This window comes from Scyliorhinus canicula, chromosome 2 (assembly GCF_902713615.1).
Source record: "Scyliorhinus canicula chromosome 2, sScyCan1.1, whole genome shotgun sequence".
Classification (NCBI taxonomy): Eukaryota; Metazoa; Chordata; class Chondrichthyes; order Carcharhiniformes; family Scyliorhinidae; genus Scyliorhinus; species Scyliorhinus canicula.
Genome location: NC_052147.1, coordinates 54,850,188 through 54,867,072, shown reverse-complemented (window position 1 = coordinate 54,867,072; position 16,885 = coordinate 54,850,188). Strand labels below are relative to the sequence as shown.

Genomic DNA, 16,885 nt, shown 5'->3' with positions numbered 1-16,885 from the left:
AGATAAAATAAGGCTGATAATAACTTTAGACATGCTTTTGGAGCAATGCGAGGGGCAGAACCTTGAAGAAGTCTCAGCACGTCAGAAGTGTAATCACAATTGGGCCATCTTAATGGCCCAATGGCCCTGAAGTGGGCAATGACCACCTGCCGGCCATTTCCAATCTGAACTCAATTTTGAGGTTGCCGGGGTGGGGGGGGGGGGGGGGGGGGGGGGGGGGGGTTCAGGGGCAGATGGGAAGCATGGCAAATCACCCTGCTCGGGTCTCAGGTGGGAAAGGGGAGTGCCACCCTCACTGGCCACCTTTCCACATCTGGGGCCATCAAGACCTGCATCCCCCTTTCCTCGCCTCCCTGGTCCTCGCATCCTCTGCCGCCATGAGACCTGCTGTACTTAATTGGTCCTGGACTCTGGGACTTTAAATCTGGGGACTACTCGTCGTTCAAATCCTCGTCACTGCTGCCGCTGGGACTCCAGAGCTGCTAGCGTATCAGATTGGCCGGCAGCTCTCCGAGGCAGGGTTGCCCCCTCGAGTTAGGGGCAAAACTCCCGTCTCGAGCCAATTAATGCTTCTCGGAGCGCTAATTGGCTGCGTGGCAGTCGCTCTCAGCAGAGATGCATTCCCCGCTGGCGCTTTGGGTGGTGGGGCAGGAAACCCAGGTATGTGATGTTAAACTGAAATGCCGGTGCAAACCCCCTGCCAATTACCTAAGTTAAATATTGTAAACAGAATCCTGCCTCCCTGAAGAGAGTGACACACACATCCATATCCATCCAAGTCAAATACAGAAGAAAGTATGTGCCTTGGACACAGCTTCCAATTAAGCTGCCATTTTCATCAAATTTAACCACCCTTCCAAACCACAAGCTCACTGCGATTAAAATCACCAGATGTTTCTACATTCCATCGTCTAACAGAGTGACAGCATAGCTTCAATTATAACTTGTGACATTACCAAATTTCCAAAGTATAACATAGGAGGAGATGTTATTTACCTAGTATTTATTTTGCTTGTCGTCGCAAGAATAGAAGCCTGGGTTGATCCTGATGTTTATGTAAAAAATAAAGTAATATTTAATTTTTAAAAAGGTTTCTGCAAATTATTTCAAAAATTTTCAATGCCGTTCTTAAATTGTTAGTCAGTTGGTTCACAGCAACAACTGGAGTGCTGTAAACAAAGACCGTGTGTTATTAGAAGGGTTTGTCATTCGCAGTCATTCAAAATTAATTTGTGCCCATTACACATAATTGAATGTGGCATCATAGAATTAGGGAATTCCTACAGTGCAGAAGGTGTCCATTCGGCCCAACGTGTCTGCACTGACCCTCTGAAAGAACATCCTACCGAGGCCCACTCCCCTGTCCTATGGCCATAACCTGATAACCCCACCTAACCCAAACATCTTTGGACATTATGGGGCAATTTAGCATGGCCAATTCACATCCACATCTTTGGATTGTGGGAGGAAACCGGAGCACCCTGAGGAAACCCACACAGACAAGAGGAGAAAGTGCATGCTCCACACAGACAGTGACCCAAGGACGGAATTGAACCCGGGTTCCTGAAGCTGTGAGGCAGCAGTGCTAACCACTGTGCTGTAAAGTACACTCCTGTCATTGTTGATACATCATTCAAATATTTTCAATATAGGTATTTATCACTTGGAGGTGTCCAAGCAACAGGAAATAAACATCTGCATGTCATTACTTACACATTTATCCTGTGGCCTCACTGTGAAGTGATCCATCAGTTATCCGTGTCACTGTTGAATGATGTCTGCTGGATAAACATGAAGCCAAGTTCTGGTTACAATCAGCAGTTGGGATCTTTCAGGAAAATTAGTATCTAAACAAACATTGGTTTGTCACTACTGATTCCTAATGACCGACTGAGGTAAATGAGAAAACCAAGACCAGGAAAACAGAAGTGATTTAAAGGGGTTTTACTGTTTCGATCATGATTTTTAAAAGGCATTTTATTACTCCCTTATCCCATCTGTAGTACTGAGAAACAGTTAGACAAAACATTGCTTCCTCTTGAAACCTGCATTTGTATAGTGCCTTTCACAACCTCAGTACAGCACTCCCTGGATACTAAACTGTTAACATAGGCTATGGGCTATAGCTCCACATGTGGGAAGACAAAGTGCATTCAGAAAGTAGATGTGAAAATCTGCAGTCCATCTGTGACCCTGTTCTTCTGCCTTGACATGTTTCTTCCCAAGCTGAGCTACTGCGTCAACCTCAATTCCTGGTCTCATTGTGCCAACACCAAGTAGAGTCTGCTGAGGTAAGGAAAAGACAACATATATTGGGGCATCTCTAACTGTAACTATGAGGTTGTATAGGAAAAGCAAGATCACGATACATTGCAGCATTTCCTGTGGTGGTGTATACTATGTTTCATTAGCCTATCGCATGGTTTGAATTATTCTAGGTTTAAAACCTATGCAGGCACACGCCATTTGGTCACACCGCTTTTGGGTGGTAGTCTGATTCCGATGCCTCGCGGGGCTTGGGTATATCCCACAAGGCATAAAGGCTGCCAGGAAGCCCACGGGAGGCCTCTCCCATGATGTACCGGCCGTGTTGCACTCTAGCTTGAACGCAACGCGGCCGGTAGATCGTGCCACATGTTTAGTCAGATGGTTGCTAAAGAACAAGCGTATGTGCTGGATGAAATGGATGTCTTTAGTTCAAGAAAGGCGATTGAATTACAGCAGAAAGAGTCATAGAATCGTAGAATCCATACAGTGCAGAAGGAGGCCATTCAGCCCATTGAGTCTGCACTGACCCTCTGAAAGTGCACCTTACCTAAGCCTATGCCCCCGTCCTATCCCAATAACCCAGTAACCCCACCTAACCTTTTGGACACTAAAGGGCAATTTAGCATGGCTAATTCACCTAACCTGCACATCTTTGGATTGTGGGGGGAAACCAGAGCACCTGGAGGAAACCCACACAGACACGGGGGGAACGTGCAAACTCCACACAGTCACCCAAGGCCGGAATTGAACCCAGGTCCATGGCGCTGTGTGGCAGCAGTGCTAACCAGCAGTGCTAGATAAGAAGTTTTAATAGAAAGCATATACGGAAATAGAGCGTGAGTACATACCAGAATGTTATTACATTAGAAATAATGTATTAGTATGGAAATGGAGGCTTTGCATATTCAAGAAAATGAGAAATCGGCAGACGTTCATCAAATGATATTACCGATGGGTTATAGAAAGGAGATTTTGCATAGAACATAGAACAGTACAGCACAGAACAGGCCCTTCGGCCCTCGATGTTGTGCCGAGCAATGATCACCCTACTTAAACTCACGTATCCACCCTATACCCGTAACCCAACAACCCCCCCTTAACCTTACTTTTTAGGACACTACGGGCAATTTAGCATGGCCAATCCACCTAACCCGCACATCTTTGGACTGTGGGAGGAAACCGGAGCACCCGGAGGAAACCAACGCACACACGGGGAGGACGTGCAGACTCCGCACAGACAGTGACCCAGCCGGGAATCGAACCTGGGACCCTGGAGCTGTGAAGCATTTATGCTAACCACCATGCTACCGTGCTGCCCCGCATGCATATGGTGCATAAAGTTCCAGTAGGGGGTAATTTAGGAGTAAGGAAAACTCAAGCAAAAATACAAAAGCATTTTTTGGCCTGGATTGCATTAGGATGTAGTTGGCATACATGTCACACATGTCAGGTAATAGGAAAACCTCAAGCAATAATCAAGCCAGCACCTTTATTTAATAGCTATTCCAGTATTTGAGGAACCTTTTCCAGGGGTCCTTATTGATTGTGTGGGACCACAGCCGAAAACAAAAAGTGGAAATCATTATCTATTTACCATAATGGATATGTCTCCTAGATTTCCGGAGGCTATTCCATTAAGAAACATTACAGCTAAGAGGGTTGTAGAGGAGTTAACCAAATCCTTTTTCTAGATATGGACTGTCAAAAGAAATCCAATCAAATCAGGGATCCAATTTAATGTTGAAGTTATTCAAGGAAATTATTGATAGTTTAGGAATAAAGCAATTTAACTCAACTATGTGTCAACCGGAATCACAAGGGGCATTGGGAAGATGGCATCAAACTTTAAAGAGCATGTTGAGGGAGTGCAGTTAGGATAAGCCAGAGGATTGGGATAAAGGAATTCCATTTCTGCTATTTGAAATTAGGGATGCACCTAATGAATCAACTAAATTCAAACCATTTGAATTGATTTTTGGTCATGAGGTGACAGGACCACCACTTAAATTGATCAAAGCAAAATTGGTGAGTCAGCGGTCGGAGACTACGTTGTTGGACTATGTGTCAAACTTTTAGGGAGAGATTAACTAGAGCTGGTGCATTGGCTAGGAAAAATTTAAAATTGTCACAACATGTGATAAAAAAGAGGCGGATAAAAAATCAAAAATTCATAGTTTTGTTAGTGGGGAGAAAATATTAGTATTGTTAGCAATGGTAGGCGAAACATTAAAGGCAAGCTTTAGTGGGCCTTATCAAATTGAAAAGGAATTGAGCGAGTACATTATTTGATAAGAAAATCAGATAAAAGGAAATCTCACAGTGTCATGTTAATATGCTCAAAAGGTATTTTGAGAGAGAAGGAAAGCAGGAGGAAGTGTTAGTCGTTGTAATTCAGGGAGAAAAGATAAACCCAGATGATTCTGAATTTGGCATTCCTCAAATTAGATTGGACAATGAGAAAGTAATAAGCGATTGAGATAAATTACTGAGTTACCTTCCGGGGGTATAAAAATAAGTGACCTAAAGAGGTTATTACAGTCACATAGAGCTGCATGTGGGAATAAATTGGGAAGTACAAAAGTAATTATGCATGATGTAAATGTAGGAAATGCTATTCCCATTAAACAACATCCATACATGTTCAATCCACTAAAGTTGGCATAGGTACAAAAGGAGATTCACAGTATTCTTAAGAATGAAATCATTGAAATCAGTTGTAGCGATTGGAGCTCATCTATTATGATGGTACCAAAACCGGATGGAACACAGCGATTGTGTGTGAACTATAGAAGAGTTAACGCAGTTACGAATTCGTATCCTATTCCTCATTTGGAAGACTGTGTTGACAAGGTGGGACAAGTGAATTCTATTACCAATCTTGACTTACTTAAAGGATATTGGCAAGTACCTTTATCAGACAAGGCAATGGAAGTTTCCGTGTTTGTGATGCCAAATGGTATGTAACAGTTCAGAGTCATTCCATTTGGAATGAAGAATGCACCAGCAACATTCCAAAGATTAATCAACAAGGTCATTTCTGGACTAAACAATTGTGCAGTGTACATAGACGATCTGGTGGTGTTCAGTCAAACATGAAAGGAGCATTTAGAACGTTTAAAGTAATTATTCAATCGACTGCGAGAGGCTGGATTGGCGAAAAAGTAAATTTGTCAAAGCTCAAGTCACATTCTTAGGTCATATAATTGAACATGGCCAGATGGCACCATGGAATGTGAAAATGAAAGCTATTGGGGAGTTTCCAATACCATCAACGAGGAAAGAAGTTCTAAGCTTTCTGGGTCTGCGTTTTTGTCTACCGGAAAATAATTTCAGCAGTGTGGATGCTCCACTGATTGAGCTTCTGAAAAAGCACAGGAAATGTCAGGAGGCATTCAATAGTCTGAAAAACTGTGTAAACCACTGCACCAATGTTGATGACACCTAATTATGCCAAGCAATTTAAGGTGGCAGTTACTGCAAGTATGGGAGTGTTGGTGTTGTGATGTTGCAGGAAGACAACGAAAGAATCAAAAAGCCTATTGGTTATTTTTCTCGGAATCTAAATATTCAACAAAAGAAATGTTCGACTATCGAGAAGGAGACCTTGAGTTTGGTATTGGTGTTACAACAGTTTGATATTTATGTTGCTAACAATTCATTGGTGACAAATGTATATACAGACCATAATCCATTAACGTTTTTGGAAAAATTTAAGGATCGAAATGCAAGACTGTTCAGATGGAGTTTGTTGTTACAACCATTAAACTTAAATGTTTAGGAGCCCCATCAGAGTGGGCCTCCGCCCACTACCTTGGAAACTCGTACTCCATGAGCCCCCCCGGCAGACCAATAATCATTTTCCTCATGGGGGTTATGACACCCTTCCACTGCACCCCCCAGTTTGAAAGTTCCCCCTTTGCAGTCACCGGAGGAGGTCTTCTGCAGCTCTTCATCCAAGGCTGAGCTTCTTCTTGTGACGGCTCTGAGTCGACTGGTGCGCACCAGTTGGTTGAGCATCTTTTCCTGGCCAACTTCCGGATCGGCTATTGCCGGGATCCAGGCCCTAGACATGATTTGGATTTGGGTTTATTGTCACGTGTACCGAGGTTCAGTGAAAAGTATTGTTCTGCATACAGTTCAGACAGATCATTCCATACATGAAAAACATTGGAAATACGATAGATACACAATGTAAATACATAGACACAAACATACGAAGTGTAGTACTACTCAGTGGAGAAGATGCATGGAGAGATCAGTTCAGTCCATATGAAGGTCATTCAGGAGTCTGGGAGCAGCAGAGAAGAAGCTGGTTTTTAAATCTGTTAGTGAGTGTTCTCAGACTTTTCTATCTCCTGCACAATGGAAAGGGTTGGAAGAGAGAATAACCCGGCTGGAAGGGGTCTTTGATTATGCTGCCCGCTTTCCCATAGCTGTGGGAGATGTAGATAGAGTCAATGGATGGGAGGTGGGTTTGTGTGATGGACTGAGCTGTGTTCACGGCTCTCTGTAGTTTCTTGGTCTTGGGCCGAGCAGTTGCCATACCAGGCTGTGATGCAGCCAGATAGATGCATCTTTAAAAGTTGGTAAGAGTCAATGCGGACATGCCGAATTTCCTTAGTTTCCTGAGGAAGTACAGGCACCTTTGTCCTTTCCTGGTCGTAGCGCCAATGTGGATGGACCATGACAGATTGTTGGTGATGCGTACACCTAGGAATTTGAAGCTGTCAACATCTCCACCTCCGCACCATTGATGCAGACAGGGGTGTGTACGATGCTTCACTTCCTGAAGGCAATGACTAGTTTTGCTGGCATTGAGGGAGAGATTGTTGTCATTACACCACTACACTAGGTTCTCTATCTCCCTCTTGTGTTCTGACTAATCGTTGTTCGAGATCCAACCCACTTTGGTTATGTCATCAGCAAACCTGTTGATGACATTGTCCATCTTTGCGAGCATGTGTCCATGTCTGAGCCAGAGTCATGTTCATCCTGTTGATCCAGTCATTGGGATGGTCAGATGTGTTCCCTGGCTGAGGGCTGGTTCTTGGCAATGCTTGGACCACAACGTTTCACAATAAACATTAATGATCTGGAAGAAAGAACTGAAGGCACTGTTGCTAAGTTTGAGATGATACAAAGATCTGTAGAGGGACAGGTAGTATTGAGGAAGCAGGGGGCTGCAGAAGGATTTGGACAGGCTAGGAGAGTGGGCAAAGAAGTGGCAGATGGACTACAATGTGGAAAAGTGTGAGGTTATGCACTTTGGAAGGAGGAATTTAGTCATAGACTATTTTCTAAAAGCGGAAATGCTAGGGAAATCAGAAGTACAAAGGGACTTGAGAGTCCTTGTTCACGATTCTCTTAAGGTTAACGTGCAGGTTCAGTCGGCAGTTAGGAAGGCAAATGCAATGTTAGCATTCATGTCAAGAGGGCTAGAATACAAGACCAGGGATGTACTTCTGAGGCTGTATAAGGCTCTGGTCAGACCCCATTTGGAGTATTGTGAGCAGTTCTGAGTCCCATATCCTAGGAAGGATATGCTCATTGGAAAGGGTCCAGAGGAGTTTCACAAGAATGATCCCTGGAATGAAGAGCTTGTCATATGAGGAACGGTTGAGGGCTCTGGGTCTGTACTCGTTGGAGTTTAGAAGGACGAGAGAGGGTCTTATTGAAACTTACAGGATACTGCGAGGCCTGGATAGAGCGGACGTGGAGAGGATGTTTCCACTTGTGGTAAAAACTAGAACCAGAGGACACTATCTCAGACTAAAGGGACGATCCTTTGAAACAGAGATGAGAAGGAATTTCTTCAGCCAGAGGGTGGTGAATCTGTGGAACTCTTTGCCGCCGAAGGTTGTGGAGGCCAAATCACTGAGTGCCTTTCAAACATAGATAGATAGGTTTTTGATCAATAAGGGGATCAGGGGTTACGGGGAAAAATGAAATGAAAATCGCTTATTGTCACAAGTGGGCTTCAAATTAAGTTACTGTGAAAAGCCCCTAGTCGCCACATTCCGGCGCCTGTTCGGGGAGGCTGATATGGGAAGGCAGGAGAATGGGCATGAGAAAAATATGAGCCATGATTGAATGGCGGAGCAGACTCAATGGGCCAACTGGCCTAATTCTGCCTCCATATCTTATGGTCCTATTATTGAAGGTGGCGGTATCGATGCCCCTGGTCAGGCATCCTGTAGCGGAAGCCCCGCTTCTTGAGGTGGTTCACATGCTTACATAGGGTTTACCTTGGACCTTGGCCTTGGAGGAGACTGGTCCTGTCCTCTCCACTTCTACTCCTGGAAGCCAGAGTGCACAGTCTCCAAACAACCGTGGCTCCTGATTGGAACTTATTCCGTGGCGTCCAATGGTCGTGGTACCATCTCTATGCTTCTAGCTGCGCTTCCAATTTCCCACCCAGGTTTGGGAAAGTCAGGCTGGACCGGATCCTGAGTCTGCGGCCCATCAGCAGCTTCGCTGGTGCCACCCCTGTTGTCACGTACGTGCGGCACATGCCTTGAAATTAAAAAGGAATCTCGCCAGTCGCATGTCGATGGAGCCCATGGACTGTTCCTTGTGCCTCTTTTAAATGTCTGAAGTGCCGTTTCAGCCAGAAGATTAGATGAGGGATGGTACGGGGTGGGTCTGACACTTGGGCTTTGGGCCTAAATGTTGGAGAAATTCCGGTGGTATACCATCTCTGACAGTCGGCTTCTCTTTCTTTGTTGCCGTTAACAATTCCTTCACTTTATCTATGAAGATGTACAAGAAATCCAAGGGAGGGATTTTCTGTCAGCTGACGCTGAAATTGAGAACCGCGTTTGGGCGGAGAATCGATTTTGGCATGTTCGAGGTTTCCCGCCAAATCATAATTCTCCGGCAGCGGCATCAATGCGTTCCAGAATGAACGTACAGTAAATATCTACTAGAATTAAATGGAGGAGACTGTATTCAAAAATGTGCTGATAATACTGAGTCATGAGGTGATAGTCACTAAATGAAAACATATTTCAGATTGGAAAAAAGGAGCATTTTTAATATCTGTTTTATTTAATGCAAAATTATTTCAATTGTTTTGGCCACAGAAACAAGGTTTTGGTGGAATTCTCAGCCTTGCACCTCTGCATACGCGAACCGCGATCGGGCGGAGAATCAGGTATCCGGCCAAAAACGAGGTCCGTGCTGTAGTGATATGTATATATGATGGTATATAAAGAGTTAATGACTATATCTAGTGTAAGACAACCACTAGATGGCAGCACTAGATCCATGCATAAATAAGTGAACTCAAAGGATTTTGGGTCTCTTCGAACCAGGAGTGACTAGACAGCAGTTAGAGAGTGATATAGCATAGTTAATACTTGTACTTAAATATAGTCAATACTTATTTTAAATTACTTTATCACCAGTGATATTTCTGTAAGAGTGAACAAACTCATTAGTATTTAATTTGTTATTCACTAAACCTACATTGCTTTGAATTGAAGATTGGTAGTTTCTTTGAGACCTAACCATCAGACCATTCTGGAAGTAAAGCAAAGAGTAACGACATATTACAAACCAGTAATATAACACGTGCCTGGTGCCGAATCGAAAGCCATGCTCCAGTCCCTTGCTGATAGTGATGACAAGATTTACGGCCCATGCCCCGGTGGCTTGCAAAATCAGCATTTACAGTCATATACATGTCATTAGCGTGTTTGGCCCAGTATGCTTCAGGCCTCCGTGTTACTCTGCCTCTCTCCGGCGAAGGTCACATGGGTGTGATTTATTACAGGTATTTATAAACGGGGACTGGGTGCCATGGCTGCTGAGGGGAGAGAGAAGGTAAGGAAAGTTTTTCAAACAATTTAAAATTGTAGCGCTTAGTAGCGCTGGTGGCTGCCAGGTCTGGGGGGAGTAGCAGGGAGTGACTTGCTGACAGCTCCATGGATTCGGGGGTGTCCCCCTCGGGATCAGGGTGGACTGGCACAGGCTGCCAGTGCTGTAGCATTTGTTTTAAACGCACCATTTGGTTACAGGCGCCTGGCTGCTCACATTGCTGACTGCTCACTGTGTCCTGTAAATGTTCACAGAGCCTCTGGTCATTTGGGAGCCCACCCAGGCCGCCCCTCTGGAAACCCTCAACCAAGGGTGGCCAAGCTCAATCAGTGGCTCACCAGTGCAGTCATCAGAAGCACAGCCCCACTCATGGGAAGCAGGGGAATAGCAGAGTTCATCCTCAACAAAGGACACATGCGCCCTCCCTGGCTGACTGCCCCTCTCAGGGCAGAGGCTGCACCAGTGACACTATCAGTTAGCCCACTCCGCAGGACCACCAGCTGTCTCCAAGCTTGCCTGTCCATCTCACTCCTGCTCCCATCCATCCTGCCCCGGTCAGGTTGTTACAACCCGTGTGTCACACCCAGGACCCACATCACACTGTAGCAACACTCCGAGCAGACGCGCACTACCCTCACTCACCTCCCGTCTGTAAGGACACATGCCTCTAAACATGGAGGCGATTGGTGGCGCATGGTGACTTTCAGCACCACATAACCAAGTGCCACCCTGCTTGTGGGACAACACACAGCCCACCCAATGAGGAGAACTACAACAGACCCTACTGGGGAGACAGGACATCAGCCACACCGCCTATCGCTGACATGGGTTGCAGCAGCTTCCGGTACCCCTGTTCAGGGACAGGTGATCAGGATAGGGGCTCCCCGGTGCCACTCACTCCTCGGTGCCACTCACTGCAGTGTGAAGGTCAACATATCGGGGGAAACAGACGGGGGTGGGTTTGGAGGGGACATGTGGGGCGAAATTTTCCCAAAGGGAGACAAAGTGCCGACGCCGGAGTGAAACCCGGAGTGTTTCACTCCAGCATCGGAGGCCACTCCTCACCCCCTAATCTCCCCCCACGGGGGGGCTAGGAGCGGCGGCGCGTCAATCTCGCGTGCCGGGCCTTGATGCTTGCGTCAAAGCAGCGCAGCCTGAATGACGCGGCCAGTGGCGCCTAAATGACGTCACCCGCACATGCACAGGTTGGCCAGCGCCAACCCGCGCATGCGCAGTTGCCGTCTTCCCCTCCGCTGCCCCGCAAGACATGGCGGATTGATCTTGCGGGGCGGCGGAGGGAAAACAGTGCGTCTTTCAGAGACACTGGCCCGACGATCAGTGGGCACCGATCGTGGGCCAGACCCCTCCTGAGCACATCCCTGGTGCTCGTTTCTCCCTCCGCCCTCCACAGACCCCACACCCAGCAGTCGTGCGATGTTCATGCCGGCAGCGACCAGGTGTGGTTGGCGCCAGCGTGAACCGGTCGGATTTGGTAGGCCACTCGGCCCATCAGGCCGGAGAATCGCCGCTCGACTGAAGCGGCGATTTTCCGAGCAGCCTGTCGCAAAACGCGACACGCCATATTTGGGGGGGTGGGAGAATCACGTGGGGGTGCCAGGGCGGCGTGGCATGATTCGCCCGGCACTCCTGTGATTCTCCCACCCGGCGTGGGGGTCGGAGAATCGCGCCCGTGGAGTGCGGAACTGAGGTGCAACTCAGGGTCACCATGTAGCTTGTTGGATTTGGATGGGCAAGGTGATGAGACCATCAATTCACTGGACACGTGCTTTGAGATATGAACAGTGGTTTAAATCTACTTACTACAGAGCCAGCCTGTTACACGTTGAACTCTCGATGAACTGGTCGGCTGGCTCTGGGCATCGATATTTATACAGCAGTCCAGGGGGAGGAGCCATGGGCGGAGCCAAGGGTGGAACCCTGTACAAACTCCTAAGCATTCCCAGAGCTACTCCCCCTAGTGGTCGGGCAACGCAACTGCGCTTACAATCGTACGGCCTCATATATATATTACAGAGTTACATTCACCACACAAGGGAATACTCATCTTGCTAACATGTCATCTCTTCTCCCTCCCCTGCAGAGAATGAATTTTGGAGTACAGCCAGCAATGATCGCTGTCTACCTGGCTGCAGCTGCATTTGCGGACACACAGAATGGAGGCACAGGGCCTGCTCGGGTAGAACCCTGCACAAAGGGGCCTGTCCCAGAAGAGCAGGGTCCAGCCAGTGAGGCTGGAGAGCCAGCCGTCGAACAGGCCGAGGATGAAGTACAAAGGAGGTGCCGCATCAGGCCACCCGTCCCTCGAGGGCATGCGGACCGTGTGTGGCACCGAAGACTCCGGCTCACCAGGGAGACCGTGCAGCATATGTGCCAGATGGTGGCACACTTGGCACTGCGGAGGTTTGGAGGAGGACACACGATCCCAGTGGCTGTCAAGATGACCGTTACCCTGAACTTTTCTGTCTCTAGGTCTTTCCAGGGGCCAAGCGGGGACCTGTCTAGGATCCCTCAAGACATCCTAACGCAGGTGCATCCACGCTATGAAGTATGCCCAATGTGCCCGGGCAGTCAACAATATAAACTTCAGTCTGGACCAGACCCACCAGGATGCCTGGGCAGCAGGATGTGATGCCATCGTTGGCATGCCCCAGGTCCAGGGGGTGATCGATTGAACACAAGGCCCCTTATGAGCACCACCAGGGGATGCCCTTATCAAGAGGAAGGGGTTTCACTCCCTGAATGGGCAGTTGGTGTGTCACCACCAGTTGCACATCATGCATGTCTGCGTCCAATACCCAGGGAGCGTGCATGACGCTTCCCCTGCAGTGGGGCAGTGCCTCGGATGGGTGCACTGAGGGGTGCAAACACCTGGGGGCCATTGGCTGGGCTGGACCACGCACATCCATTTGATGGGTCGGCTGGGGTTTGGGGGTTCCTGGGGAGGTGAGGGGGCACCCATATGGCTGGTGGCGCTCTGCACATTTACAGGACCTATTGGGTAGTCAGTGGTGTGCGCAGCCAGATGGCTGCCTTTCATGCTGCGGCAATGACGGGCCGTGCCCGGCCGTCCCCTGTGCCGGGGGGGGCACCCCGAACCCACGGCCCTTCTCCTGGTCACCTTTCTGCTACTCCCCCAGCCCTGGCAGACACCCATTCCAGCCAGCAGCACAACTGGCAGCCCACGGTGCACCTTAGGAAACATGTCTTACCTCCCCTCCCACCCACAGTGCCCGGGTCCCATTTTTAAATACCACAAGTTAAATTGTGCCGGTGCCACGTCTGCCTGGGGGAGGAGGAGCGTCGGGGGAGGCTGGAGACAACCAGATCGGGCCCCTTAATGATGTGTTAACAGCCGTTACTGTACGATTTGCATGCCCACGCTGGCGCGGGGTGTGGAATGTAATCACGCCACCATTGGCGACGGAGCATGCCGTTCCATTGGGCACCCGGTGCCAAAACCGATTTCCGGCTGACGCCCAATTCTCCGCCCGCTCGCAACTCGCGATTCCAGAGTCACTGGATAGAGATCCCTGCCCTTAGTCTCTCAAACAGAGAATTCTGCCCAGTACCTGTCAAATAATTTAAAAACAAACTACTTTCTAAATTCGTGAGACAACTCGTATCAGAATTTGAAACATCCGAAAGCAGCAAAATGTCATTGAAGAGGGTTTTTGGAATATACATGTTGCTAAGTTCATGCACTGTATTTTTGGTGTGAACAAACAAAAAAAATGATCTGGGTTCAGAGAGCAACTGATCTGCCTTTGTTGTTGAAAGCAGTTACATTTATCTTGATTTATCGGAGTATCTATCATAAGGCTAGACACACTGATAGAAGTGACATGAACAAATTACCCAATAAAAAACCATTTATTCCAAAACTGATGTTCTTACCCACCTCATTCAAACAGTTCCCAGTGGGAAAGTTTCCATTCCAGCTCATTAGGTACAGTTTGACAGTGCGTATTCTTGGGAAAGTAAGGAATTTTTTTAACCCTCAAATAAATAACAGGGAAGCAGCGTTCTCTCTTGGCTGGCTACTTCCGATGTTTGAGCCCATTTCAAGAGACTTTGATTTTAAAAATCAATAATATTGCAGGAACAAGAAAGTTTTCATTTGATTCGTTCATTGGATGTGGACATTGAGGAGGACAGCATTCATTGCTCATTCATAACTGCCCTTGAGAAGTTAGTGGTGTTATGGGCCAGGGTTTAAAGAGCCCCAAAGTGTATCATGGACCCACAACTTTGAATAGATTGTGGTTATGGGGAAACACATGGGCCTACCCTGCAGGTGTGATGCGCCAGAAATCTACAGTACTATTAAATTAAAACAATGTTTATTTATGAAACCAGTTAACACTTTATAAACCCACAGTAAACATCTTAACAACTATCAACACCAATAAATCCCCCAAAGAATACAGTACTCTCTAAGTAACTCTTAATCTTTCCTTGTAACATCCATAAGACAAAAAGAACCCTCTTTACAGAAACACATCAGGTTTAAATTCTCTACTGAGAGCAGTTATCACTCTGGATTCACCAAATGATCTAGAGATAGTCTTTAGATGGCAGAGAGATCAAAATTACACCTTATTTGGCTGGCTGCAGCTCCAACACTAAAACGAAACTAAAAAAACAGACACACCCAAGCTTTTCCTCAAAGCGGAGCTAAAAAGCAGAGCCAGAGCTCAGCTCCACCCACACTCTGACATCACTGCAGCCACTTCAGCAGACTAACATTTCTGAAGGTGACATTCCCATGACAGTGGTGAACTACCTTCTCGAACTGCTGCAGTCCATGTCGTGTCGATCCATCCATAGGGCTGTTCGGGAGAGAGTTCCAAGATTTTGGCCCAGTGACAGTGAAGGGAGGCATATTTCCAAGTCGGGATGGATAGTGGCTTGGAGAACTTCCAGGTGATGGTATTCCCATGAATCAGTTACCCTTCTCCTTCTCGAGGTAGAGGTCTTGGGTTTGAAGGTGCTGTTGAAGGAATCTAGGTGAATTGCTGCAATGGATTTTGTAGATAATAATAATAATCTTTATTAACACTGTAATGAAGTTACTGGCAATACACTGTAGCAATGGTGCACCACTGGAGGTCAAAGTAAGTGTCTGAGGTAATGGATGGGGTGCCAGTCATGTGGGCTGCTTCATTGTGAAAGCCGTCAAGCCGCTTGAGGTGTAGTTGAGGCCGCATTCATCCAGGCAAGTGGATAATATCCCATTATACTCCTGACTTGCACATTGTAAGTGGTGGGAAGGATTTGGGGAGCCAGGAGGTGAGTTACTCACCACAGAATTCCAAGCCTCCGACCTGCTCTTGTAGCCACAGTATTCATGTTGCTTGATCTCTTGTCACCCTCCCAGGATTTTGATGGTAATTCCATTGAATGTCAAAGAGAGCTGCTTGGATTCTTTCTTGTTGGACATGGTTATTGCCCGACACCTGTGTGGCACGAATGTTACTTGCCGCCCATCGGAACAAGCCTGACTGTTTTCCAGGATTTGCAGTAGGTGCGCTGGGCGGCTCTATCTGAGTAATTAGGAGTTGTGTTTTCCTACAATACTTGCGGTGAGTTTCACCTGACAGCCACCATTTTCTTGGCTTAAAATTAGACTACTGGCAGTTCGGAAGCTGGTGTGGGACCCGTGCATCCGTTTTCCCACTTGAATGAACTACTTCCTACCCTGGCAATACTTGAGAACTGCGGGAACCATGGCCAATAGGCATCTCGCTGCAAAGAACCTGATAATGATTCTATTCCCAGCCTTCTGCATGAAAACATAGAGGCTATGAGAGACCAAGGGGTGGATTATTTGTTACCTGATGTCGGTAGTGGGTTTATCGATTGGGCGGAGAATGGAACCCGGCTGAAAAGCGGGATTGGAGCCGCGTAACAGACCCGTTCTCATGCTCTGATCTGCCGCCGTCTGTGGCAGCGAGCTATTCTCCACACACCAGCAATTTGTATGCGTTTTTAATATGACTAACGGGTTGGAAACCCGTATCTCCATTCCCCTCGATGCTCCACCCCCTCAGCCGGGAGTCACGCAGGCATGAATTGGTGCCAGTATTTACCAGCGGGGCCCAGGCACCATGGCCGCTGGGTGGGGGGTGCATGCTGGGACCTCAGGGAGTCACGGGGAATGACTTGTTGTAACTGCGTGGGTTCAGGATGCCCCCCTCAGGATCGGGGCGCCCTGGCTGAGACCCTCTTTGCTGCACAAATTCATTTAAACCCAACCCCTAATTGCAACTTACGGGTTCCTGGCTGTTGAGCCTGTTGACTGCAGACAGTGTCCTGCAAATACTCTGGTCATGTGGAAACCCACCCAGCCCGCCCCTCCGGAATCTCTCCCAGCCCGCCCCTCTGGAATCCCTCCCTGCCAGCCCGGCCCTCCGGAATCTCTCCCAGCCCGCCCCTCTGGAATCCCTCCCTGCCAGCCCGGCCCTCCGGAATCTCTCCCAGCCCGCCCCTCTGGAATCCCTCCCTGCCAGCCCGGCCCTCCGGAAACCCACCCCGGAATCTCTCCCAGCCCGCCCCCCCCCCCCCCCGGAATCCCTCCCAGCCCGCCCCCCCCCCCGGAATCTCTCCCAGCCCGCCCCTCTGGAATCCCTCCCTGCCAGCCCGGCCCTCCGGAAACCCACCCAGCCCGTCCCCCCCGGAATCTCTCCCAGCCCGCCCCCCCCGGAATCTCTCCCAGCCCGCCCCCCCCCCCCCCCCCCCCCGGAATCTCTCCCAGCCCGCCCCCCCCCCCCCGGCATCC

The 16,885-nt window shown here is 48.1% G+C and overlaps 1 long non-coding RNA gene across 1 annotated transcript; it reads right to left on the bottom strand.

Moving 5' to 3' along the window:
- Positions 1-1,929: 1,929 nt before the first annotated feature.
- LOC119953934 lies at positions 1,930-16,427 on the bottom strand. Its single transcript, XR_005458145.1, has 2 exons — positions 14,891-16,427; positions 1,930-2,286 (listed from the first exon to the last, which is right to left on the bottom strand). It is a non-coding gene; the product is annotated as an uncharacterized LOC119953934 (long non-coding RNA).
- Between the last annotated feature and the right edge of the window lie 458 nt (positions 16,428-16,885).